The 26,293-nt window shown below is 38.5% G+C and overlaps 1 protein-coding gene across 2 annotated transcripts in view; it reads left to right on the top strand.

Annotated features, from left to right (window-relative positions):
- The window catches only part of LOC109030070 (epidermal retinol dehydrogenase 2), a 51,101-nt gene that overhangs the window by 11,465 nt on the left and 13,343 nt on the right, over window positions 1-26,293 (top strand). The window contains exon 1 of one of the 2 annotated variants that reach the window (XM_019040835.2): window positions 10,127-10,461. The exons of the other annotated variant lie outside the window; for it this stretch is intronic. The gene's annotated coding sequence lies outside the window, so the exon portion shown is untranslated. Of the gene's footprint in view, window positions 1-10,126; window positions 10,462-26,293 lie in introns of those variants that run through there. 2 annotated transcript variants of the gene reach the window in all.

Here is a 26,293-nt window from a genome sequence, read left to right on the forward strand (position 1 = left end):
CAGGGTTAAATTTGAAAATGGTCGCGGAGACGCACAGAAATAACATCAAGATGCACCGTTTATAGAACAACTCGCCATTCGGCGGAAAAAACTCTAACTAAAGTGAAATTTCTCCTTACCACGCCCTGCCGATGAGGTATCACGCAAGTTTTATCATTAAAATGAAGCTATTATCTCTCATAGAAAAAAATAAGTAACAAAAAAATATTTCTCGTCTTGGTGGTCAGGTACATAATACAATGGGACATGATGAGGATTGGAGGAAAATTAACCGAAAAAAATAGCCACCTGTGTTTATGAAATCGGCGCGACAATCTCTAAGATCGTTAGTTGCCGAAACTGTTTTGAATATGCACGGGTGATTTAGAATATGGAAATTTCCTAAATATAGCTCCGTTTCCATTGACTAAGAGTCCGAAATAAAGATTTTATTTATACGACGGTTAATTGTTAACGCTCCGAAAAAATAAATCCAAGGTATTACTAACGATACCATGCATGATGAACAATTCGATGGTTTAAGTCCGGAGACACGTATATCGGCGTTTGCGACGTTTGGTACTTTTTTTTTATATTTTTTTGATATATTTTTTTTCTCTGATATTTTTTCTCGAGTAGATAAGTCATAAAAACGGTCAATTACAATAATCCATCACATACAATGACCCCAGACAAAACAAATCTGAAAATTTTTAGGAATCATGCTGCGCTCCTCTTAACGTCTTAATAATGAGTTTTAAAAAAAAAATCTAACATCGTCATCTTCCGGTCAACGTATCACAAGCGTCATATGATGTTTCAAATTTTTTTTTCAATTTTGTTTTTTTACAGAGAAATTGTTCAACGAAGCTGTCCGAAAATGAATTTTCTTTGTGCTTTCGATAAAATTCAGTGAAATTAATTTTCAACCAGATTCGACCAACAATTTCTCTGTAAAATAATAAACTGGGGGCGGAACGTTTGAAACGTCGCATGGCCGGAAGGTGACGACATGCCGATAGAGCATAAAAAGAATAGACCGGAATCTTATACTTGAAAACGTTGTCCGAAAAGTTACCAGAAATTTCAATTAACGAGGCTCAAGGTTCTTATTGCAGATTTTCACACCGGAGTGCAAAAACGTTTATTCCTTTTGGATGAAGCAATAAGGTTGACCTTACCTTATTCGATATTGCGCGCCATCTCAGTTATATTTAGTTTTCGAAGAACCAAATATTCAAGGCACAGAAACAAGTATCCACATATTTTTCTTCCCCCTTTCTCTAACTGCGGGATGGACATCATAGTCTCGGGGGTCTCACATCTATTTTTTCAATAGTCCTTATACCTATCTACGTTAGATACTACAACTTATTCCCATCTCTATACGATATCAAAATGGGCGGGTTACGGGATTTTCTCAACTTCCTCTCTCATACGTTATTTTCGCTTTTCCAATACAGTCAACATGTTGAATTAGTTCGCAGTGGGAATGTATTCTTTTCATTCATGGAATTGAATGATGAGATTATCATAAGGATGGTATCTGACTATTTTGCGAATGGGGATCTTTTGCGCCTGAAGCGGAAAATGTATGACTCAACTGTGTTTAAAAATGGACATGTGCTAAGTTTCAGAAATCGAATTTTTAAAATTTTCAAAAATATCGCGGTGGTGGGTAGAGGGGGGGCGGAAGGGTTTCTCCTCTATTTACTCTGGATGCTACAGAGTGGGGTGTGTGAACGAAGAAATCCGACTAAGATATGGTAAGCGCGACGTAATTTTAGAGTTGAATTTCAGCTGCGAGTGCTAACACCCTAAAAAGTGTAACTTTGAGCTCTCAAAATCTAATGAATTTAACAGAAATGTGAAATTTGATAGTGAGTGACAGATAAACATTCCTTGACTGGAAAAAAAAAACAAAAAAAAAAAAAAAAAAAAAAAAAACACATTAGATCTAGAGTCCAGACTCTTAAAAACATCGACAAGAAAAAGTACTCTTGATTCAATCAGAATCTAGCTTAAATCAAGAACCAAGCCTCTTAATTTAAGCGGATTTCGTTTTGTTTCAAGCAAAAATCCAATTGAATCAAGAGTATTTTTTCTTGTCAATTTTTCAAGAGTCAGGACTCTAGATCCAATGTGTTTTTTTTTTTTTCAGTGTTCTCCGGTGAGAAATTTTTTCGGCTCAACGGCTTGTTTCATAGTACAATTTAACTCATTATCTCATTAGAATTTCCTTTCCTGTGTGAATAAGTGGTTTCCAAGATGTCTCGCACATCTTAATTCTTTACTAGGGGGCTACGCCCCCTGGCCGCTACGCGGCCCAACCCCCTGAAGGCGCTCCGCGCCATCAATGGGCCGCTTCGCGGCCCTATTTTTACCCTCCTATCATTGTTAGTTTTATTTTTCCCCTAAAAAAAATACGATATGAGGTATACTTTAATTTTAAACTTTACTTAAAATTACTTTAAAATTAAAAGGACGCATTTTGGAATGACTGCCTGATGAAATATTGCAGTAAAACAATGAACAATGATAGTCAGGTAATTGTTAAGATTTCATAAGTCGGGGATCGAATCCACATTGTGATCAAAGCGGACGCATTTGACGTCTTTAGACGACTCGGCCACCGCTCGACATAGAGTCGGAGGTGCGAATCTTGTGTAGATAAGTGTAGAGCTGATGCGCAGGCTACCCAGCTACTGCGCAGCCTCCTCGACCATTGCGCATCCTCCCGCGCATAGCGGTAGCAGTACCTACCGGATTTTCTGTAAACTCGCTCACTTTTATAACGTGATTTTAAAAAAACCTGGGTCCTTTTTCCAAAATCTGATTGCAGCGGGCTCATCTAGGGCCTATTACCTGTCGATTTACGAAAAATCATGGAAATCGGCCCGGTAGAACGCTCAAACGAACTATGACAAAAAGTATAAATTTACATTGTTTAAATGGGAGAATTCGCAACTTTACCACGTAATATAAAAAAACCTGGGCCATATTTTGAAAATCTGAAAAGAGTTGGCTTATCTAGAGGCAATTGCCCCTCGATAGCCGCAAAAATCATGAAAATCGGCCCGGTAGAACGCTGGAAGTAAGCGTTACCAGTTTCGCAAAATTAGGAGGTCTTGGAGCTTATTGGAGCTTATAGTATAGATGACGCGGACTCAGTGAAGTTGTCATTTTCGCGGAGCACAAAGCGCGATCTTTCTCCGCAAATAACGGCGAGAATCAAAATTGAAGATCAGATGACGTCATGTGGATGCCGCTAATGAGTCTTCATATAACAATGCCTTTACGATATGACTTTACGATGCGACTCGACGTCTCTTATAGACTGACTTTTCCTCCTCTCTTTCCCTCTCCTCAATTGACAAAAAAACCACACACACAAGTGTAATTGGTCGATTGTTTTCTAATGGTTTACGTCACGAAAAAGTAATATCTTTTTCGATTGCGAAACATTTTTCCGTATTGCGACCTTTGAGTGATTCAGTTGATGACGATTTCGCCTACCTTTCTTCTCTTCTCTGATCTCTCCCTTTCCTTATGTTTCGGTGCATTTTGTGAGAAAAAGGACACCAAAAGTATGTATTCAAGAGCAAAAAATCGCTGCTCGGGAGACTCGGAAAAAGATTTTTTTTCTTTCTTCGTAGTATTTAGATCTGTTGTAAAGATAGAAGTTCATTTTGGTAAATTTTAAGTTCATCAGGGGAGTAGAGACCTCCCCCGCCGACCAAATTTCTCTTAAATTGTATTAGTTTCCCCTTTCCCGAAGATCGATCCAAATTGCCATCCCTTACTGTATTTTATTGCCATATTGTCAATTTTGGAAAATCGCAGCGAGAATGGCTGGTATTTTTACCATTAGAGTGATGTAACATAGTTTTTACGATGTAAAATTTAATTTCAGCAACGTCGCATTATGCTAAGAGTAATATTAAAACAAGATAAGTGTGCTTTTTTCAATTTTGAGTATGTAGAGGGTGGGGTGATGTATCCAAGAAGTTTAATCCGCAATTCACTTCGCCGAGAAGTTCAGTGACAAGTCAATCAAAATTTAGAAGCTGGCACTATTACATTTAGAATATTGATCTACGATGTTACATCAGGATACATGGGGATAACTATAGTCATATAAATAAATAAGTTTAAACCTGAAAACTTTGGTAAAAATGAGGGTGATTCGGGGTGAAGAGGCATACGTCGAAGACATCAAATGTCAAATCAGAATAGTTCAGGATAAATAAAATAAAAAAAATATTGTATCCTTACGACTTGTCCTCCAAATTACCTAAAATCCAAACTCTAGGTTGGCCACACCCCAAAATATCACGCAAAGTTTCCTTATGGCAGTTTTCCGCTTGAACTCTTGTGCGTGCCGGGAGAAATTCATTCAAATATCCTCACTCCATTCGTATCATTTTTGATATTTGAAAGTATGCGCCTGGCAACAGGAAAAGTCAGATTCATAATATCAGTCGTAGATACGTATCATACTATACATCTGCCGGTAGTTGATGGTCGCTTAAGACAAATTTGGTATTGGCAGATTACCTGCTGAAATTCCTTGATCAGTTTTTTGGGGAAAGACGCCTCAAAGGTGATATCGAAATGCGAGACTGTAAAAAGATATTCATTGAAAATATTTCTTGGGTGTGCGATTTACATTTTGTGCTACATCGTCACCTTCCGGCCACAGCATCACAAGCGCCATGCGACGTTTCAAAATTTCCGCCGCCATTTTTATTTTTCACGGAGAAATTGTTCCACAAAGCTGTCCGCAAAATTTCACTGACTTTTCTTTCTGCTGCTGCTAAAATTCAGTGTAATTTTCGAACTGATTCAACCAACAGTTTCCTTGTTAAAAAAAATAAAATTGCGGCCGAAATTTTGAGACTTCGCAAGGCGCTTGTGATACTATGGTTGGAAGGTGACGACATCATGGTCCTTGGCAGTCAATTCATGAAGAGAGGCAAGTTCCAAATAAAATTTTCGTGATTTTTTGGTTGAATAAAAGCCAGGGTTGGGAGCTTTCTTTGATTTTTTATTCAATGAGAAAGATTAAACATTTTAAACGCCGGAAAAATCGCAATCAAAATGAGATCCTATTCGTGCGCGCGCGGATGTCAAGAAGAGTGGGAATTTGTCTGATGAATTTTCGCCGACGTTATTCAGGAATTTTTTTTACCCATATTAAACTCGAATTTTACCAAAATTTGGGTACTAAACCACTTTTTATCACTTGTTTACTTTTACACGAATTTATTCGGCCAATACCCGATAAGGAATCTTCAATACACGTCCACCTGAGTTATCATCCTTTATAATGAGCCGTCCTCTTTACGTAACGAAAAAGAGGTCTTGATTTAGAGGAGCATAGATAACTTATTAAAGTGATTTAATGGAACAAATCATTATATCAGTTTTATTTTTCAAGGCAAGGGCATGTCGATAGCTAAATTTGGAGACCTAGAATCTCCACTGGGGTGTCTTAAAATGTCCGATAAATTTAAATATTTCGGGAGCAACGAGCCACCTTGATGGTGCTTCATATTTTCAGGAAATTGATCGACCAGATCGCCATGAAAAATAAATTTGAAGAATGTCTGAGTTTAACCATGGATATTTCTCTCTGAGGCTTGTCTCATTTTGCGGTGGGCTTTAATGAGACGATTTAAAATGGCAGAGTGCCAGAAGTGCCTTCAACTCTTCATTTATTCTTCGAAGACATTTCTGAGGCGAAAGTATCTGCTCTAAAAGTCATGCTCAGCACATTTCGATTTCAAAACTGAAACACAGAAGATCCTAACATCCTCCGCTATTTGTGCTTGGTATCTTTGTTGCATACATGAAGAACTGATAGCGCTCTGTCATTTTGAATCCTCGCAGTAAAGCCCGCGGTGCGGCGCGAGCCTGGTTTGTCAAAACGCCTTCAATTCTGTGCGTATGCAACACGGACATCCTTGGAGTTCTAATAGTTGCATTCAGGAGTTAGAATGAGTGTTCATCGCATTCGACACTAACAATAAGCGAGCGCTTTGCTTGTTTCTCATATGCGCTGTAACTTGATTTCTAGAGTTACTTATTGTGACAATCGAGTAAACTAATACTGATTTTTATAGCGCTATCGTCGATTTTCCGGATTATGCTTTGATTTTTTAAATATGTGACAACGTTGCAGTCCTAAATGTGGGCTGCGGATCCTATATTTTCTGTTATGAGAACAAATGCGGAAAAGCCGTTTCATGGTCAATTTAGGAAAAATTCAAGCGCCCGTTTCTTCCCAAGTTTTTCTTTATTTACGTATTAGTGTTTTTAAACAACCCTCAATATGCGTTCCTTGCTTCCTACCTAACGCTCGGTCCTAAACCAGAGGCGGATCCAGAAATTCGGCAATATCGGATTTTCTCCTCTTAAACATATGCTAAATAATCGATTCTTATCGGAGCACCTGGCCCTTCCAATCGACTTTTTCATAGGTTTAAATGGATGAAAGACAATGTTGCCGATTTGCTGCACCCGCCAGTGTCCTAAACTATTCCACGTAAGTCTTTTGGAAAAAATCCCGATATAGTTATCGATGGCCAGAGGTAAAACCGTGTATCTCGATTGGGGTGTTTTAAAATGTCCGCTCTTGCTACTTAATTTCTTCCAAGAGAAACGAGCTGAATTTATGGCTTAAAATGTATACAAAATGTTCTGCTAACTGAAAAGAAAAATCAAGAGAGTTTTTAAGAAATCATGTTGTCCAGCTTTCCGAAGAAAAAATAAAATATGACAGAAAGTCTATGCAACGTCGCAAACAAAGATACGCAGTTCCGCACTTTGACCATCGATACACATGAACCCATCCAATTTTCCGTCCGTAAAAGGCTTCAAATGCACTTCTGGAGGAGAGTTGCAAACAAACTGCGGGCGGTGATTTGCAAATGACAGTCATGATTTACCGCCGTACTTACTGCCGTGGTAAGGAAAACCGCCGTATGAGCCTTCAGGCGTTGCCAAATTTACCCTGGCAAATCACTAATTTTCAGGAAAATTTTTGAATATTTTTCTGCCAATTTTAGGTAATTTTCTTTGTAATTTGATCTAAATTGTCTGAAAATTTCAAGGAAAAATATTCACAATGTCCTTAAAAAATAAACATTTTAACGAAAGAAATTTGCGGCAACTCTCGAATGTTCATACGGCGTTCTTCCTTAGCACGGCCAATACAGTCTCATAAGTAACAACATGAAGACCACAAGATGACGCAAACAACATTTTCAAAAATATCATCGCATTTAATTGTTCGCGCAGGTGGGAATGTCTCAACGGCTTGAGGATCTGAACAAGCCCAGTCTATGAGCCGATCTCTCGGGCCAGGGTCACGGTCGATAAAACACATCATCGTAAAATCTGTGGAAGCCGTGCTTTAATGTTTCACGAGGTATTTTTTTAACGGTTTTGCGGCACGCTTTGTTGCGCCTTGTGCGCTAGAGTGTTAACCCCGAAAATGCCTCTGTGCAACCTACATCTGAATCTTTGAAGTTTCATTTCATCGATGTGTATGAGTTTAATCGTTACTTGCATAGCAATGAGTACCTAAAAACAGCTCTGGTGCATGGCAAAATAGTTGGTTTCGTGGTACAAAGCGCAAAATGTCCTTTATTGCTACTCGGAACCGTATCCAACATCATGCACAAAGGGGTTTTTGCCTTCATTTCAGCAGGAGAGGTAAAAACAGCTTTCATGTGTCAAAATAGTAGCCCAACCGTTCAAAATGAAGGCGAATCACGCTTTGTTGCTCACGCTGAACCACATCCGACGCGACGACGCGACGGCTCAAAGTGTTTCCGCCTTCATTTCGAGTGAATAGGCAAAACAGCTCTTCTGCGTCAGAATAGTTACCTAACCGTTCGAAATGAAGGCGTGCCAGGAGGTTGCTCGTTCTGAAGTTCTGAAAAGCATTCATCCTCCTCACTTTGAAGTTTCGGAAAAACAATGACTCGAGGCAGTAACCTAGCCATACAAAATGAACTTGCGGAAATGCTGTTCTAAATGAAATTACATCAAGACGAATAATATGCCACTCAGAGCCTTAGCTCACCTTATTTAAGGGGACTCGGCAAAATCAGACCGGACAGAAAGATTAAAAAATACTATAATTGTCGGATTTTCAGCGATTTCCCCCGATTTTTTACATGCTTTTGGGGCGATACAAACTACTATTTAGAAGAAAAACTACAACAACGAATTCACGCCAATAATCGGAATCTACCAGAAAAGAGTTTCTGAAAAGTGCATCCTAATTTTTGAGTGCTTACCGAGTCACCCAAAAAAGCTGGCAAAAATTGCTGAAAAGTCGATACACATCGTGTTTTTCGGTCGTGTTTATCGTTCCTCCCAGGAGCTTCCTAAAAACAGGGATCCGGCAAAGTTCAACCGCGATGGAATCGACAAAAGCAGTTTCAAATGTGTGAATTTTTGACACGCAGTGTAGATAGGGCATCCGGGAAAATGTTTTATTCGAAGAATGCGTTGACACACATCAGCAGGGCCGGATTAAGGGTATGGCCACAAGGGCCGCGGCTCATGGCGGCAAATCTAGGGGGCGGCAAATTTTGCAATTTTTTTAAATGTAGGTATAAAAAAAATCGAATTTAGAAAAAAAAATCATAAACGAGAAAAGGCAACAAAATCTCTCATCTCCTGAGAATATAGTAATTTCTAATTTTGTCGTCTTTCAGTAATACAAAAGACAGCACCTTTAATTAGTCGAGTTAAGAGAGAAACCAAACACGCAATTTGGCCTAGAACGGCGCGACTTAAAGAGGTATGATGACGAGGACTTGAGATGAAAAGGAGAAGCCCTCGGCGCGGCGGTCGGCATGTAACACATAGTAGCGCCTACAAGACTGCAAGAATACTTCACGCATTGCATCAAACACAGTGCGGTCACTGCAGTCAGCGTGAAACGGATAGCGCCTACAAGAATGCATGAATACTTCACGCATTGCGCCAAAGACAGTGCGGTCAGCGTGAAACGCTTAGCGCCTACAAGACTGCCGGAATACTTCACGCATTGCGCCAAACACAAAGCAGTCTGCGCGACGCGGCGGCGCGGCGGAAGTTAAAATCATTGAACTACATTTATGATTGTTCTTTCATAATTTTTTCGTTAATTTCTTATGAATGGAAGGCCTTGTCCACACAGAGATAGGTTTACGGAACTTAACTTTCGCGCAAAGTTCCGTGAACTTTTGCTAGTAGTGTTGACAGGGCTTTCCCAAAAAATGTGTTCAACAAGAGTAAATGCGTCTTATGCATCCCTCCCCCGCTGACACGTTCATTTGATGGTTATTATTGATGTTTCAAAACGAACGAGAAGGGGGCGGCAAAATACAGGCGGCCCATGGGCGGCAAGTAGGTAGATCCTGTCCTGCACATAAGTATGATGCCAAGGCGCAACTTTTCCTTCCTATACCTCGTGGCCGGTCTCAAGTGGTGTTGTGATTGTAGCGCTGGCCCTATGACCATGGTTCCGGGTTCGATTTCCGTCCAGAAAACCTGAGTTTGATGGTCTCAGGGTCACCTGGGGCTGGGGTAGTAGGCAAGTAGGCGTGGGATGAGCCAATCGGATATTTATAATACTTGATAAAAAAAATCTTGAAATTCAAAAGACGACGTTTTTTGACTTGTCCTGGGCCCGGGAACACCAGACTCCTCTGGACAGAGGACCTTTCCCCCAACCTCCCGATTAATTTTTTCAAAGTTTCAGCCCGCCCTCTGCCACTGTCTTTTTTTCCAAACTTACTTTTTTTTGACTGCGGGCAAGAGGAGCGGTGCGGCAAGTGCTCACAATCAGCCGAAGACGTAATGCGCTCCTGAAAGCTGTGCGCAGATGAGGGCGTAACTGCGTAAGTTACAGTCTCGCATCCGTGTCTGCTAGAGCGTCCAATAAACGTATTTCGGCGAATTTTTTCTACCCGACAATGAGAAGCGCATGACTCGTATGTAATAATGCAGGTAATGTAATCACTGCCGACGGCTGGGCTGGGCAGTCGTCAGAGCATCTCGCGGGTGACGGGAGGGTTGGGGGGGGGGGGGGGGGGGGGGGAGCACATGTGCGCTAGTGTTTTGTCTGGCCGCGCTCACACAGCGCGCTCTTGGCGCACTCGCGAGCCGTGCGTCGAAAAGTAAACAACACGGCCGCGGTGAGGTTATGGTTCCGTTGATAATATCTTAATTTCCCAGTCCTTTATTCCGACGAGTGTTTTATCAAGTGCCTTTGTCTCTTTTCCCCTGATAACGGGCTCTTTGTGAACTGGACCCCGGTGGTGTTTTCAACGATTTTTTATTCGGTCGGCGGCCAGTGTTTTGAAGGAGTCCGAGGTGCGCGTTTCTGTCTCGACGAATACGAGCCGCGTCCGAAGTGAAAGTGATTACTTCCTGCGTTTCCTGAATACCTGTATTAAGCAAGCGATGATATAATACAAGGTGAGGGACCATTGAACCATTGTCCATCTTATGTCTTCGATTCAACACTCGCTGTCGAATCTATTTTCACTGTTTGGTTGGGCTGTTGCCTTGGTTTCCGTTTGTTTACCTTCTCATTAGCGTGTTCATGAGTCATATGTTTTCATATCATACTCGCTCATCTCCTCAATTTATGAAATTTATGAAGAGTAAAGATCGGGAACTGTCTGTAGCAGTAGGAAAAATTGTCAAGCTTAATCATCCCCATCACTTATTGCGATAACCTTTGAAGTATGACCCAGAATGCTCGCACACGATTCTGGTTCTCGCATATAAAATACTATCAATAATTGTCGTTCAATATATCGACAGTGAAACCACCATACCACATAGCTCAGTTTGCGACGATGTAGAATTCCTTTCATACTTTCTTTTTCTAATGAAAAGCTACAGAACGTCAAGTTTTGATAACTTTTGTGTTTTCTCCTCTCTGGGAAGAAACCTGTGAAAATTTCAAGAAATATTATTGATCTGGTTTCCCTTAAAAAAATAAAATAGGAGCAGAGATTTTTAAACACCGCAAACAAGATACTCAGGCAGGTAGTTTCACCGCCGATTCATGTAAGGCTACTTAGTCAGGAACACCTTCTTCAATGAGTCAGAGGAAAGGGAAATTGAGTTTAATTAATGAGAACAGCTGCTAATGTTGAAGCAAATACTGACGTATCCAGCTCGTTGGATGAACATCTTTTTTTTTATTTATTTATTTTGAGAAGAGTGCGCGTTTGTTGCTTAACATGATGTAGTACTTAATTCATTCCTTTAAAGCCGAATCTTGTTCGGCACTTTTGTCAGTAGTTACTTTTTTTTCACTTCAAAATAGTTTTGCTTGCTTTGTCATGTGAGAGTTGTAGGGAGCTTGCCGTGCGAGTTTTGATCATCGTAACCTGAGACATACATTTCTCTGATCAGTGCCACTCAGTTAGTTAACACATGCGTCCAAATGGCTTGATTGATGAGTGTTGAAACAAACAACATACGATAAACAAGCTCCAACCAATGGTCTCCAGCAACTTTAAGTAATTTGACCTAGTGAGCGATCAAAGCCTTATAGCAGTGCGTAGATATTGTCCTCAGACACTAATTTGAGTAAGTACTCCAAAGAAAAGAAAATTTGCTGCGGGTAAAAGTCGATTGTTTCATGTTAATTATAGCAATACTGCATTCATTTTTTTTTATTTTTTAAAATTTACAATCGCAAAAGAAGTACGCTTTTATCGCATACAAATATTTTCAACAACGGGATGTGAATGTCAACTCAGTGTAATTTTTTAAGAGACAGAGGTAATTTTTATTCATAGAAGTGGCTTCTGAAAGTTACTTATCAAGGTCTCAACATTGAGCATTATTAGTATCCAATAATTTGTTTTTTGTTTTTTTTTTTCATCTCCTTTTTTAAAAAAAAATTCATAGCAAATAAGATGCATACCAGTAGTGAAACTGCAAGAATTTGCATCTTGTTTGTGGTGTTTCAAAATCTCCACTCCCATTTTATTTTATCAAAGTAGAATAAACCAACGCTGTCGCTTAAAATTTCCGCAGCATATTCCATACATTGAAAAGAAAAATCTGAGAAGTTTTAAAAAAAGGGTGCTGAGTATTTTCAATTAAAAGAATAGAGTTTCATGAGATATCTGCAATGTCGCAAACTGAGATGTGTGTTTCTGCTGTTGACTGCTCAAAAATATACTGTCACCGTGTTTTGTCAGCTTTGCTTTAACAAGGCTCACTTATCAAAGACTTCTTGCAGTAAGGAGGTAAATTCATTTGGAATACCTGTCATCATGGGTGAACATGTTGGAAACATCTTTGAAGAATTTGAGGTACGAGAAGAACTTGTTTTAGGATGTACTGATGTACTGAGCGGAAATATTGAACACAGGATATCGTGTGTTAGCCTCGATTCTTGAGTTTTCTCGATGTGAATTTCAGAAATTTGTTTCATCTTTTCGTCAAATAAATAGCAACTAATTACTTGACATGGTGGATAACCTTGTCTTAGTTAACTTGTAATTCCCATCTGGCAGAGCTAGTACTAAGTACTCAGGTGTGTGACAAAGTTAAGTATACCATTCAGATGAGACTTGAATATGAATGAAGAAGGAAAGAGAACAATACTCAACTGTTTTTTATTCAGCCCAGCAAGTAAACTTCTTAGCAGTAATGACATTAACAATATATAAGAAAGGATGTATTTTTAATGACACCCCCCCCCCCCCCCCCCGAAAGAAATCTGACGTATCTCCCTCTTGAAAATAAGTATTACAAATGCTATTTGATGAAAATGTCAGATTATATTTTCTACTAACTTTTGAGGTAGGTAATAAAAATTAGGTGTACAAAATTTTGCAAAAGGAGGAAGGTGGATTTCTGTTATTCGAATAAAATGAGTCAAGATCACCGTAAAAATTTGTGTTTTCATATCTCCACCATCGTGAATTTGGGGTCAAGTATGATAATTGAGTGAGGCCCGTCAGCTATGGTCTAAATATTGAGCAGAGCTCCCGCTTCATGTCAGCCAAACATGTTTTCCCTCATTTCCATCCAACTGTTGCATTTCATGCGTTTATCCGTCATGCGGAGTAGAGATCAAAAGTTTAATAGGAAGAAGAGGTTAAACAGACAGATAAACTCACTTCTAAATACCTACAGCTAATTAAAAAACGGCTTATCTCTCTTGAAAGTTTTCATCTTGTTTCTTACTCTCTCCAGGAGATAGTTCCTGGAAAATTCCAGAAAAATAGTTTTTCTGAACTTTTCTTGGTCGGGAAAGTTTTTCAAATTTTAGGAATTGCCAGCCAAAGAAAGGGAGAAAAATGGATCGGGTTTAGACGCAACTATCTCACTCCTCTGCTGTAAGTCACTGCTCATTATTTTGACAATTTTTATTTTCGTAGCGTAATAAATGAATTACTTAAATAATAAGCGACATTTTTACCTCAGCATGAGGTATGGTTGTCATCGAAATGACTTTTAACACTTATCGAGTCCCAATACTCAGTGTGTTTGAAATTTTTAAGTCGAACCAAGTAATAGACGATTCCGGTAAAGAAGAATGCGGGCATGCCAAATATAATTTGATAGTAGGAATTCCTCTTAGCTAGCAAGCTCAGTAAGTTTTGTTTTGTTTTTGTCAACCTGCACACGTGTTCATATTGCCGCAAAGACAAAACCGATTCTTTTCGTATGATTCAGCGTGTTTTTCAGCTCATTCCAACTAACGATAATACTAACTACACGCAGATGGTATTTACGTCGTGTCCGTTGTTCGCAATGGTTGTTGCATCAATTTTCAATTTTACGAGCTTTAATTGAACTGAGGATTAGTGGACCCATTGCAAATTCGCACGGGAAAAAACATTTTTTGGCTCCTAGTCCAGACTCATTGAAAATTCGACTAGAAAACCATACTCTTGATTCACGTGGATTTTTGCTGAGATCGAGAGCCAAGCCTTTTAATTTAAGCGGATTTTCTTTCGATTCAAGCAAAAATCCGATTGAATCATGAGGATTTTTTCTTGTCAATTTTTTTTTCAAGAGTTTGGACTAGAGACTTTTTCTCAAGTGCGGAAAAATTTGGAAGAATACACCTACTTACCATTCACAAGGAAATTGTTTTAACGGAAAGTTGAGAAATGCAGTCATCGATTTCTGTATCAGACGCGAGGTTTTTTCCCAAACAGGATTCTGCTCTCATTTTCGTACATTTTGCTAATTTTGGTTTAGAATGATTCTTTGGGCTCATGCGCAAGGGCTACCGTCCTTCTTTGGCTAAAAATTCAAAATCTGCTGAGATCTTTTACCTAATCGATGCGATATAATCGTGTGTTAGTTCGACTATGTCACTTATTGAGCTTGAGGAATCACCTTAATTTTCTCAGATTATTCTCTGGGGACGGAAACATTCACTTACATTACCGAGCGCGAGCACCTCTTTTAGGGCTGCCACAGTCAGGGAAAACCGGGAAATGTCAGGGAATTTTAAAAAGTCAGGGGAAACCTGGATATGTCAGGGAAAAAGATGAAAATGTAAGGGAAATTTTGTCAAGTTATCTTTATTTGCTTTCCAGAACGAGTTTGACGTTTTGAACAACAAATGTTGCCTGAAAACCATTTCTAATTATGTATTTTCGATCATCTGGCATACCCTTTATTGTCAGGAAAATGGAGTCCGCGAATGGAGCGGAGATCAGAAATGGAAATCGGCGCCTTTAACGCGTTGACATTAATTTTTATGATCTATAAAGTTCGGCCGATTCCTACACTCCTTCCTATGAAGGCGTGGTATTGCAGTCGTAGGAAAACTTTTCGGTCGAGGTGACCTCCAAATGCAGCGTTCTCCCAGGAAAGTACAGACAGACATTTAGGACTGGAAGCTTATTCGGTGTGAACCCGTACTGGAAGTGTGAAACTTTGTTTGTTTTACCAAGCGCCGCGCCGCGCCGGCCGGGCGTTGATATTGACGACCATAAACGTCAGTGCCCGATATAGGTTTATCTTTCGCAACTTCATAATCTAACACACTTGATCACTGCTGATAACCTTAAAGCTTCGAGCTACGGGAAAATCGTTATTTAATCGATGACTCCTTTTCGGAAGTTCCGTCCATGCGTCGTGATCAGGATTTCATTAATTGATGTTATTTCCGAAGTTTGAAGTATCGTAGATTCTCTAAAGCCCAATTTACAATATCAAACTTTTCGTCCGACATAATAGAACGAAAAGTAGGATGGAAAGTTGCGAACGCTAATAATTTGATTCAGTTACTCTCCGTCAACTTTCCGTTAAATATTGGCGCCGCCAATTGGATGGAAAGTTGAACGAAAAGTTGAATGTAACGTGAGTTGAATGAGTGTTGTAGTTGATGTATTCAAATTTCCGTTCAATTTTTCATCAAATTGTCGTTTTCTTTCGTCAGTATCACACTATCCAACTTTTCATTACAACAAGTTGCATTCAAGAGTCGAATGAAAAGTTTGATTGTGTGAATTGAGTTTAATATCGGTTAGAATTAATAATTATCGAAAATGCGTAGAGCCATCCACCTGTCCTGAAAAAAGAACTAAAGAAGGAAGCGATTGCTTGAACGACAACCCCACACAAATTTCCAAAATCACAAAGAAGGGAAGAAGGTTTGGCATGTGGAAGTTTGCTGGTGTTTCAATTTTTCCAAGCAGCCGCCCTATGAAACAACGAATGGTTCGGACTCAGAAAACTCTTCAGAAATATCAACCGAAAACGTTTTCAATTGGTGTCGGGAAAGGGTCGAGCAGCTAGATTATTGAATTATATGTATTTTGGAATAGGCAAGGAGCTTCTTTTTCTGACTCATCTTTGAAATCATACCTATATTTTACAGAGATACTTATGTCCTATATGTTATTGATACAGAAAGTCAGAAACAGTAACAGAACTAGGAGACCACGCGTAAACTTATTGACAGGTATCGTCCATTTGAAGTTCGCCTTCAATTCTGCTCATAGGCAACAAACATACCGTAGAGCGCGAATAGTTATCTACCTGAAGAACACGCTTTATGTCGCTCCCCAAACTTTGATCGAACCGATAAAATATACTGTGAACATAATGGTCGGTATCGTCCATCCGAAGTTCGCCTTCAATTTTGCCACATAGGCAGCATACCTACCGTGGAGCGCGGATAGTTTTCTATTTTAAGGACACACGTTGAAGTCGCTCCATAAACTTTCATAGAACCATCATTGACAAATATCGTCCACTCAAGGTTCGCCTTTAATTTTGCTACGTAGGCAACATATCTACTGAACCGTACGAATAGTTATCTCTTCGATAAACACAGTTTTAACGCTCCGCATGAGCTTTGATGTAACTGATGAATGACTCTACTACCCTACTGACGGATATCGCTCTTGATTCTATGCCTTACTTACCTCTCCTTTGACATCGTACGTATTTCTGAGGTTTGCCTCGTTTATAGGTGGTATTTATCAGTTAGACCGGCAAAATTTCAATCTGAAATGTGTCCGCAAGTGGCGATTAAGGATTTTTGAAGTTGAGTCGGCAGCTCTCACTTTTTTTTACGTATTTTTTTGGAAATGCTTATTCCGACAAACTAGTTGCTTCAATCATTGGTTGAGGGTGTACCACAAACCTCTCCTTACCGCGCTTAAATCAATCTAGCAAAAGTCTTAAAAAACCATAAATGTGGCACTGCTAATATGATACAGAAATATTAGTTCTTTTTTGCAAAATTTAGTCCAAGTACACTTACGTTATGGAAAAGGAGGCAGAGAGAAAAGAGCGGGTGCGTTACGCTGAGAAAAACTTCTATTTGATCTAAAAAGAGCGTTCATTCTATATCTCGCGAAAAGTTCCAGTTATTTGAAAATAAAATGAAAAAGTACTCATCCAGTTGTTTTAAAATGTATCCCTCTCAATATGGCTGAATTGCTTTGCGGAAAATATTAAATGGAAGTTTCTTTTGATTCCAATAGAATTTCATTTTTGTTTAAAATGTATCAGAACAGCTCCCACGGTCTAGGTACATAACATCAAACTGTTCTCAACTTGGTGACCACTTATTCTCGATTCCACATTATGAAACTACTGTGTGCTGTTTGCGACAGAAGTCTTCAACGTGATAATAGAAATTGAACAAATATTTATTCTCATCATTTAACTGAGCAGTGTCTCATCTGTTCTTCTCGCGAATTGCAATGATTTACATTTGATACATCAATGTGTAAACTCGGAAACCACGTTTCTCCACCATGATACGAATTTCCGCATTAATTTGATTCATTTTTGAGGGAAACGACCAAACTTTATCGCTTGATATTTTCACACAGAACATCCTGAACACAGAGTAGAAAAATCAGATTTGTTTTTAAGTAACTGAAATCGGATTTTTCGACTACCCTTCGCCACTCACTCGTAACTTAGGTCTGTGCCGCTCCTAAAGAAAATCCATAACGCCTAGCTCGACTCTCCCCCTCCCCCCTCACCCTATAAGATAAGCGTTTTCTGATGAAATTTGGATGAAAAATCGCAATGATTTTTCATCATAGAATTTTGAAAACCGCGCTACGCGCTCATTCTGGCGTTATGGAACGGAACCTTGAACGTCTTCCTCTCCTTGTAACGTATCCGTAACGGAGGCTTCGCTCCCCCCCCCCCCTCCTAGAGCGTCACGTATTTTATGAACAGTTCCTGAGAACGACGAAAAATTTGGCTCTTCTAAGGCTGAAAGTACCAATACCTACCCATGGTAAATTTCACGATTTTCTAATTTATTATCGGTGAAAGAACATATGGATTTCGTTTAGTAATGAGAAATCACCATCTCTGGCTTATTCATGAAAGAACACATCTACACTGCCGTGCTAAGAAAAAACGCCGTATGAACCTCCAGGCGTTGCCAAATTTTGGTTGATAAAACACGAATTTCTTGATAAACTTATGAATATCTCTCTTCCAATTTTTCATATAATATTGTTTACAATCTCGCCGAAAGTTCCTGAAAATTTCGAGGAAAAATATGCATAGGTTTCCTAAAAAATAAACGTTTTACTAAAGGAAATTTGGCAACTCTCGAATGTTCATAAGGCGTTCTTCCTTAGACGGCAGTACAGAGGGAGTCCTAATTGCACTTACATTGTTTCGACAATGAGTGAGAACTAGAAGTTCCTCATATGCAAAATGAATTCTGTGTGATCAACGATTCTGATGCTCGCATCTAACTTTGCAGGTCAAGATTTATCGGATCGCACTCGAATGTTCGGCCAAGGTAGAGCGATTACTTACACTTTGAGTTCGGTCGTTAAGATTTATGCTCGGTCATTTAGGTGGAGGCTTAGTTGACGCGTAAACGACCATGCTGCTTGCTCTTAAACGCCCAATTTCGGCCTTACGACGACCTAGCACTACAAATGGAGCACATTTTGCAATTGGGAATTGCAGCCTCTAGTTCATTCTAGAACCAACTCATGTGCCATTGGTTTCCCTGTGCTGATGGGTGTTTTATCTATGAGCCAGAAGTTATAGTTCCTTACTGCAAAATTTAGTCCAAATGATGATTCAAGCACTCAGCATGCTATAAGTTAGTGGCTTTTGAACAAAAAGAGATGCTTGAACCGTAACTTCCCTGAAATTTTCGGTAGAAAGTAATGATTCTAAGAAACATGGTTGGAGAAAATGTCTGAGCGAGCAGATCACCCGCTTGCGTGTTGTGTAAGGAAATTTCTCCATTAAAAGTTTTCCCTCGGCAAAGTATGATAATAAGGTAGCAAAATGCGCTGATTTGTTAAATTTCTTGGCTCAATGTGTGATCAAACGTGTTTTTTTTTTTTTTTTTTTTTTTTTTTTTTTTTTTTTTTTTTTTTTTTTTTTTATTTTATTTATTTTTATTTTTTTTTTTAAACCGGAATGTACTTAAATATCCAAGTTATTTTTTATGTATTATTGTGTATGTGTGTTTTTGAATTCTACTATTTAAAGAAAACAAATTTTGTATTCCCTCCGTTTGAAAGAGGAGAAAAAAAATTAATGGAGGAAGGGGAAGAAAAAAAAAATTGAAAAAGGCTGCTTTGCTTTAGCTCTCTGCAGTTCTTTTTTTTTTTTTTTAACTGAAATGATACAAAAAATGTCGGTAAAAAATCTCTGATCCGCTCCTCATTTATGCTAACCTGTGACATTTTTTCAGTTCGTGTAATCAAATTTTCAATGCGATTTGTACGGATATCCGTCACCAAGCTATTGTTAACCATTGAAGTGGCGCGCTGAATGGCTCAAACGTAACAAAAGATTTGTCCAAAAGAAAAATCGGGAAAGTATGAAACTTCGGCCAAAGAATGAAATATGTTTTATTAGTAGCTATTACGTATGGAAATTTCACTTTCGGGCGATTTTCCTCTCCCAATAAAACAAACAAACCATTTTGATTTGAAATATTGACAAAATTTTGGCACAATATTTACAAAAACCAGACCGGATCTGAAGACGAAAAAATTTTCGGGAGCCTCAATAAGCCGATTTGAATGCGCATTGGTCACGCCAGGGAAATTTACAAGCCTCCTTTTAAATTCATCAATTCATTCGCCGAAAAATAAAATGTCAGTAAGGAATCCCATCTGGGTGTATGCAAATTGCATCACTAGTAAACAGTATCGTGTAGTGAGAAAATGAAGATAAGCACAAGCATGTCCATCCACCATTCCGACACAAACTTGGTCAGTGAAACGTGACTAATAAGAAAATAAGACATTTTGTTATCCTTCCGTGAAATTCATCCTTTCAGACATTCCTTTTTGCGACAGTAGAAATACTACCCGGACGGCTGGGCGCTTTCAATGTATTTAGAAAATAGTGTAAAAAGTTTTCTTCCTTCTTTCAAACGGACGGACGTAATGAAAACACTAACTACTAGCTGAGCCACTTTTTTTGTTCTTAACCTTAAGGCAAAGAGTCAATGTATCCATCACATCACACTCTCTCTAAATGAAATCTACGATTGAGGAATGAGAGAGTAGCATAGTTAGGTCAATAAATTCGCTCAAAACTCTAAGCCATAATCAACAGCTCCTCACGAATCCTTAGTTCGGCATAATTGTTTGCTCTCAGTTCGAATAGTGCTCCAATGTCAAATCTGTCCTGAGAAGAAGAAATCATTAAAGCCATTGGATGCAAATCCTAAATCAAAGCTCTGACATTGTATTCATTCTCAGAGTGGTGCGCCATTCATTCAAGTTGTTAATGACTTTCGGTTTTTTCCTAAGATGAAAATTATCAGCAGGTATCTCGTAAAGTGTGAATTTTTCCCTATTTTGATATCTAATTATTATTTGCTGTGGTTTATCACTTTATTGGACTTAAAACAAAACAAAAAAAGTTATGTTTCCCTAGCCATAAAACGAAACAAGGAAGACCGTTATCTTCGCCCGGTCAACGTCATCAATTTTTAACTCTAACTGGAAACTCAGTAATGCAATGGGTAATTTAATCACTTTAAAAAAAAAACCGCCAAAAATATAGCAATTCATCGATCCTCGCTTTATGTCAAAACTTGTCCAGAACGAACATATTGCCATGTTTGTATGTTTTGATATTTCAGTTTTCCTTTTGAATCTTATGAAAGGCTAAGTTTTGTTTTCTTTTTGTTGTGTAAGTGAGGAAACACTCTAAAAATAAATAAGGAATAAACCAACTAATATTCCCGGCTCAATTTGCATAAATATAAATTTCTATATACGATATTCCTGTCATTCTCGGGATTAACATATCATGCTTTCTGACGTGTTCCTCCTCCACAGCCCTCTTCGTCCCGTTTTAACCATTTGACAAGCCAAAGAATATAAACGAGCGATTTGAAAGCTAAATTCTCTCATTCGTAGTTAAAAATTTTCGTCAAATGCTTTTTAAATGTCACTTTATCAAAACATGCATGGTAGTGAAATCGACGAGTCGTACATTCCATCGATCTGGCGAAATTCAACCTATGGCGATTTGCGGAAATTAATAAAACTGTTCTTCCTCTGTACAAGCCATTATCTTTGATTGATTGTTTTGTGCACGTTCAATGGAACGGAACACCGTAGTGCTGACCGAACTCGAGGTCTCGTCGGCCTTTCGTATAATGAAGTGGTTGAAATTCTGGCCCCATGATCAGCGGGCTGATTATCGAAATTGATAGACAAAGCTATAGATAAAGAAGACAAAAGGGATGTGGAGGGATCATATTGGTGGAAGCGGGTGTTTGAAATGGACAAAGGAAGTAGGTAATAGACTAACGAACGACAACCTACGAGAGACCCTATAGTTAGTCCATAATTTTCTTTCATTTATCCATAGGAACCACCCGTTTCAACCAATAGGATTTCTCCATACTCCCTGTGTCTTCTTTGTCTATGACTCTGTCCATCAGTTTCAATAATCACCCCGAAGGAGGTCTTGGGGATGATTCTCGGACAGGCATCCTATGTTTGCTGGTTTCAAAGAAGAGTTTCCTCTGGGCTAATTGAAAATTGATAGGCAAAGAAGAAATAGGGAATATAGAGAGACCCTGTTGCTTGAAATGGGTGTCTCTAACAGACATAGGGAGTAAATGATGGACTAACTATAAGGTTTCTCGTGGGTTGCCCTTACTTAATCTATTACCGACCTCCTTTTTCCATTGCAAGTATACTCGCTTTCACCAATAGGATCCCTCCATATCCCTTTTGTCTTCTCTGTCTGTAGCTTTGTCTATAAATTTCAACAATAACCCCGCTGGGGCTGGGTTTAAAAATACGGCATTGGAAAAGTAGGCGTGGGATGAGCCCCTCGAGGGCATCCCTGAAAAATGGTTCAAAAATGGGGGAAAATGCACCAATAGCCACTAAATTCAGCATCTACTGTCGCGATCGTTGTACACAAGGAAAAGTTTTTACATTAGGAGATCTTTACCGACCAGAGGATGACATCAGGTCATTACCATATGCCCTCTCGCTCGGGTGCACTCAGAGCTTATCATAAATCATGGTGACCTCCAGGAATATGTCGCCGGATAATATTTCTGAGAAACAGGCTAAGTACAAATGTTGAGCTTTAGGCAGGGCGGCTCTTTATTTTATTTTCACCCATAGAAGATGGTTGATTTTCTTGAAAAGCTATACTGATCACTTCGGTCTTCTCTTATCAGTCAATATCATAAAAAAACTTTCACGCTTATGATAAAGCTATTAGTGCCTCTAAGCTATTATTTCGACCGCGTTAAGCAAGAAGAAACCAAGCCACATCAGCTATTGCCGAATTTAATGGGCAGTTTAATTTTTTACATAGAAACGGTTATGCGGATTTCTGTGCAAATTTCAAAGAATTTTCAACACAGCGCGAAGAAAATTGCCTACAATTTTCAAAAGAATCCGCACAAACGTTCTCTCGTAAAAAATTAAACTGCCCAGTTAAATTTGGCAATGGACCGAGTTTAACAGAAAGGAACCAAGCCACATCAGCCACTTATTGCCAAGTTTAACTGGGCAGTTAAATTTTTAACGAAAGAACGTTTGTTCGGATTTCTTGGAAAATTTAAAGGAATTTGCTTCGTACCATGGAGAATTTTCACTGAAATTTGCACAAAAATCCACACTACCGTTTTTATGTCAAAAATTAAATTGCCCAATTAAATTCGAATGATGTGCCTTGGTTCTTTTCTGCTAAACGCGGTCCATTTATCCTTTCATCATAATCGTGGTATTGTGACGTCCGTGTGGTCAGCTTGGAGTCGGAAGGATGGATATTGTCTTTATATGGGTGAGATTTGGCATCTAAGGACGAGGATACCAATTTTCCCTATCTTTTTTTTTGCATCGTTAATTTTCGTTCTAAATTGAGGAATTAATTATCAATTAATAGGCGCTTGAAATTCCCGAATTCAGCACGAGCGGAAGCGCATTGTCAGTGCCGCTCAATTTGACTGTTGACATTAGTTTTCCACGCTGCCGGATCAAGCGGAATAATAATGTTTTTATTTTCGACCAGTGAATAAGGCACGGCGGAAAAATGAATAGTAGCAGTCAGGGTTGCCACAGTCAGGGAAAAGCAGGAAATGTAAGGAATTTTAAAAAGTCAGGGAAAATGACGAAAGTGTGAGGGAAAATTTGCTGAATCACATTGATTTGCTTTCTATAATGGGTTTGAGGTTTCGAACAACAAATTTTGCCTGTAAACTATTTTCAATTATGCCTTCTTAACCATCCGTCACATCTTCAATGGTCAGAGAATTCCACCAAAATGTCAGGGAATTTCATTTTCTAAATTCTGATGCAACCGTGCAGTTTTTCAACGCGACTTGTTGAGTTTCGTATTTTCCTATCCGTCATTTCCATCATAAAAGAACGTAACCTAATTTCAATGTTGCCAAATTCCCCCTCGTAAGTAGCATATTAACCTGGAAAATTTTGAGTATTTCATACTGAAAATTTCACTGATTTGTACGCAGATTTCATGCAAAAATCTGCAGATTTTTGATAAAAATTGCAGAGATACATTTCTTGAAATAAATTAATTCGATTTGGCAACCTTGGAATGGAGTTACGCTACTTACTCCAGGAAGCGCGTATTTTAAGATTGCGACATGTGGAGATCATTGCAATTAAATACATATCATATTAATCATCATATATAGTAATTAAAATCAGACTTTTCCTACTTTTTTTGTTGCTCTTTGCAAAAATATTCAATGCGAACGGAAGGTTTATTTTTTGTAAACTTTGTCGTGTCATTAGGAAGAGATAAAGTAAAAATGTATACACTTAAGGTGCGGCGAATTTCAGAAACAAGATTTGTCTCCGTGAAAATAATGATGAAACAAAATCAGCGAAACTTTTTAACTCTGAACTAGGTCCAGCAGTCGAGAATTTATGTCTCGTCCTCGTATTTCTTTTTGTCTATATTATCATTACCTCTCTTCGAAAACTTTAAAAGTCTGATAGCTTAACAAACAGAAACAAGCGAGGAAAACTGTTTGGTGAATTTTACAGTGAAACTTGGCAAATTAGCCAACTTTGCCTCTCAAAAACTTACCCACCTTGACTTTGAAGACCTGGAAAGTCGGGTTCTTGCTCTGTTTCGAATATTCACACGCGATCTTATCACTTATCTCAAGCCGCGGCTGAAATATGTCCATAGCGTTGATTCCAGACAATTAGGAAAAAAATAATTTTACTGGTCATTGTCCTGAAGTACGAATTTAAATAATACTGAAATACCTACATGTACTCGAAGTCCGTCATTAAAATGGCAATTGTTCAAACACTTTAAGACAGTTTATGTCGATGAAGGACAGGGTATTATGCTTCCTCCATATTTTGAATGGAGGAGCTATAATTTGTGAACACGCAGCACTTTGAAGACCCAATTGTTGCTGTCAAGAAACTTCGGTAGATTAGATTCAACCTATACTTCTACATCTTCAAAAACAGTTCTGGCGATTACCGCAAGTTGTTGCAACTGTTTTCCCTTTATTTAAATCTATCATGAATAATCGATTGCTGTACTTACTTCCTCTCATGTTTCATTTATCAACAAAAAATCGCAAAATTCCAGCTGATATTTTGAATCCAGTGGAAATTGAGAAGCTTTCCAGAAAGAGGGCACACACCGAAAAATGACATTTTGAGAAAAGCACATTTGAAGTTTTCATGATTACTTTCGAGCCACTGATGGTGACTTACATCGGAATCTGGACACTTGGGTCAAAGTTTTTACACCCTAGAATGAATAACGACCATTGCATTAGTGAAACTTGATTTTCTTTCTCTGTTGAGGAAGGAACTTTTAAAACTTTTCCGTTTTGTGCCCTTTTTCCGGAAATGGACCAGTGGTCATAGGTTTTGGCTTTTAAAACTCTTTTAAGACATGAACGATGTTTCAATCCGATTTTTCCTTGAATCGAAGAGCCGAGCCTCTTGATTTAGGCGGATTTCCTTTTGATTCAAGTAAAAAGTTCGATTGAACCAAGAGTATTTTTTCTTGTCAATGTTTTTAAGAGTCTGGACTTCAGATCCAAGTGACTTTTTTTCCAGTGCACTAAATTTGGTCTCTTGGCTTCAAAAGTTGATTAATTAAGCTGAAGCTCGCGGGCACATTTACATTAAGGTACGAAGAATCCATTTCTGCAATTTACGAGAAAAGGGCTTTTACGCGCCTGTGCCCTTTTTCGGGAAAGCTCCTTAATCTTTATTTTTCAAGGTGGTACGCTTTTTTCTTTCTTCTTTTTCTTTTTTGAGCTCAAAAGTATAACATGAGAGGGAATTAGGTAACGTGAAATTTATTCGAGTCAATTCCTGTTCGATCCTTTCATTTAAGCTTTGAATCAATCTCTTCGTAAAATAAATCTTCTCAATAAATAAATAAATTCCGAACAAAATATTTGATCCTACGGTACGAGTGACGATGTCTCGTGTATTTGGCGCGGTGAGCTTAAGGACTGACACCGTATGTGCTCCACGATTACGTCACAGTTATGAATCGATTCTCCATCATTCTGCCGTGCTAAGGAAGAACGTCTTATGAACGTTCGAGAGTTGTCACATATCCTTCGATGAAATGTTTATTTTTAAGGAAAGTCATGAATATTTTTCCTTGAATTTTTGAAGAACTTTGGGTGAAATTGTGTACAAAATTATATGAAAAATTGGAAGAAACACGTTGACCAATTTTCCCGAGAATTCGTGATCCACCAAAGGAAATTCGGCAACGCCTGAAGGTTCATATGACGTTTATCCTTAGCACGGCAGTATTCTTCGAGTAGACCGATGCTTGGACCGGACCTGCATTTTAAGCAGGATCAAGTCGTTGCCAGGCCTACTTTCGATTTTTCAATCGGGTCAGCTCCAAAGGTGTCTCGATCTTTATCGGCTCAGGGTGATTCAAAAAATGTGAATAGGTCGGAGTAAATATACTTGTGACCACAAAAAAGAACCATTCCCGAATGAACCTTTAGAACAAATTATTATTATAACTTTTTTTTTTTTTTTTTTTTTTAATCAGTTGTTCTGAAATATTTAAAACAAAATTCCTATGCCCAAGTAGCACAGTGCAACGAGTATATTGAAATTAAATCGAATTTGATTTCAATAAAATTGTAATTTTTTTAACATTAAATTGGAATATTTTTACATCATTTAGTCGATTTATGCCAATTTTAAACAATCAACAAAGTGAGCTCCACGTGACAGGAAGATACGCAATATGCAATGCAATGAAAATTGCAACTTATTTCAATTTTATTGCAATAAGTTTCAATTAATGGGGCCCCTTCAAGTAGGAACTAGGCAAA

This window comes from Bemisia tabaci, chromosome 6 (genome assembly GCF_918797505.1).
Source record: "Bemisia tabaci chromosome 6, PGI_BMITA_v3".
NCBI lineage: Eukaryota > Metazoa > Arthropoda > Insecta > Hemiptera > Aleyrodidae > Bemisia > Bemisia tabaci.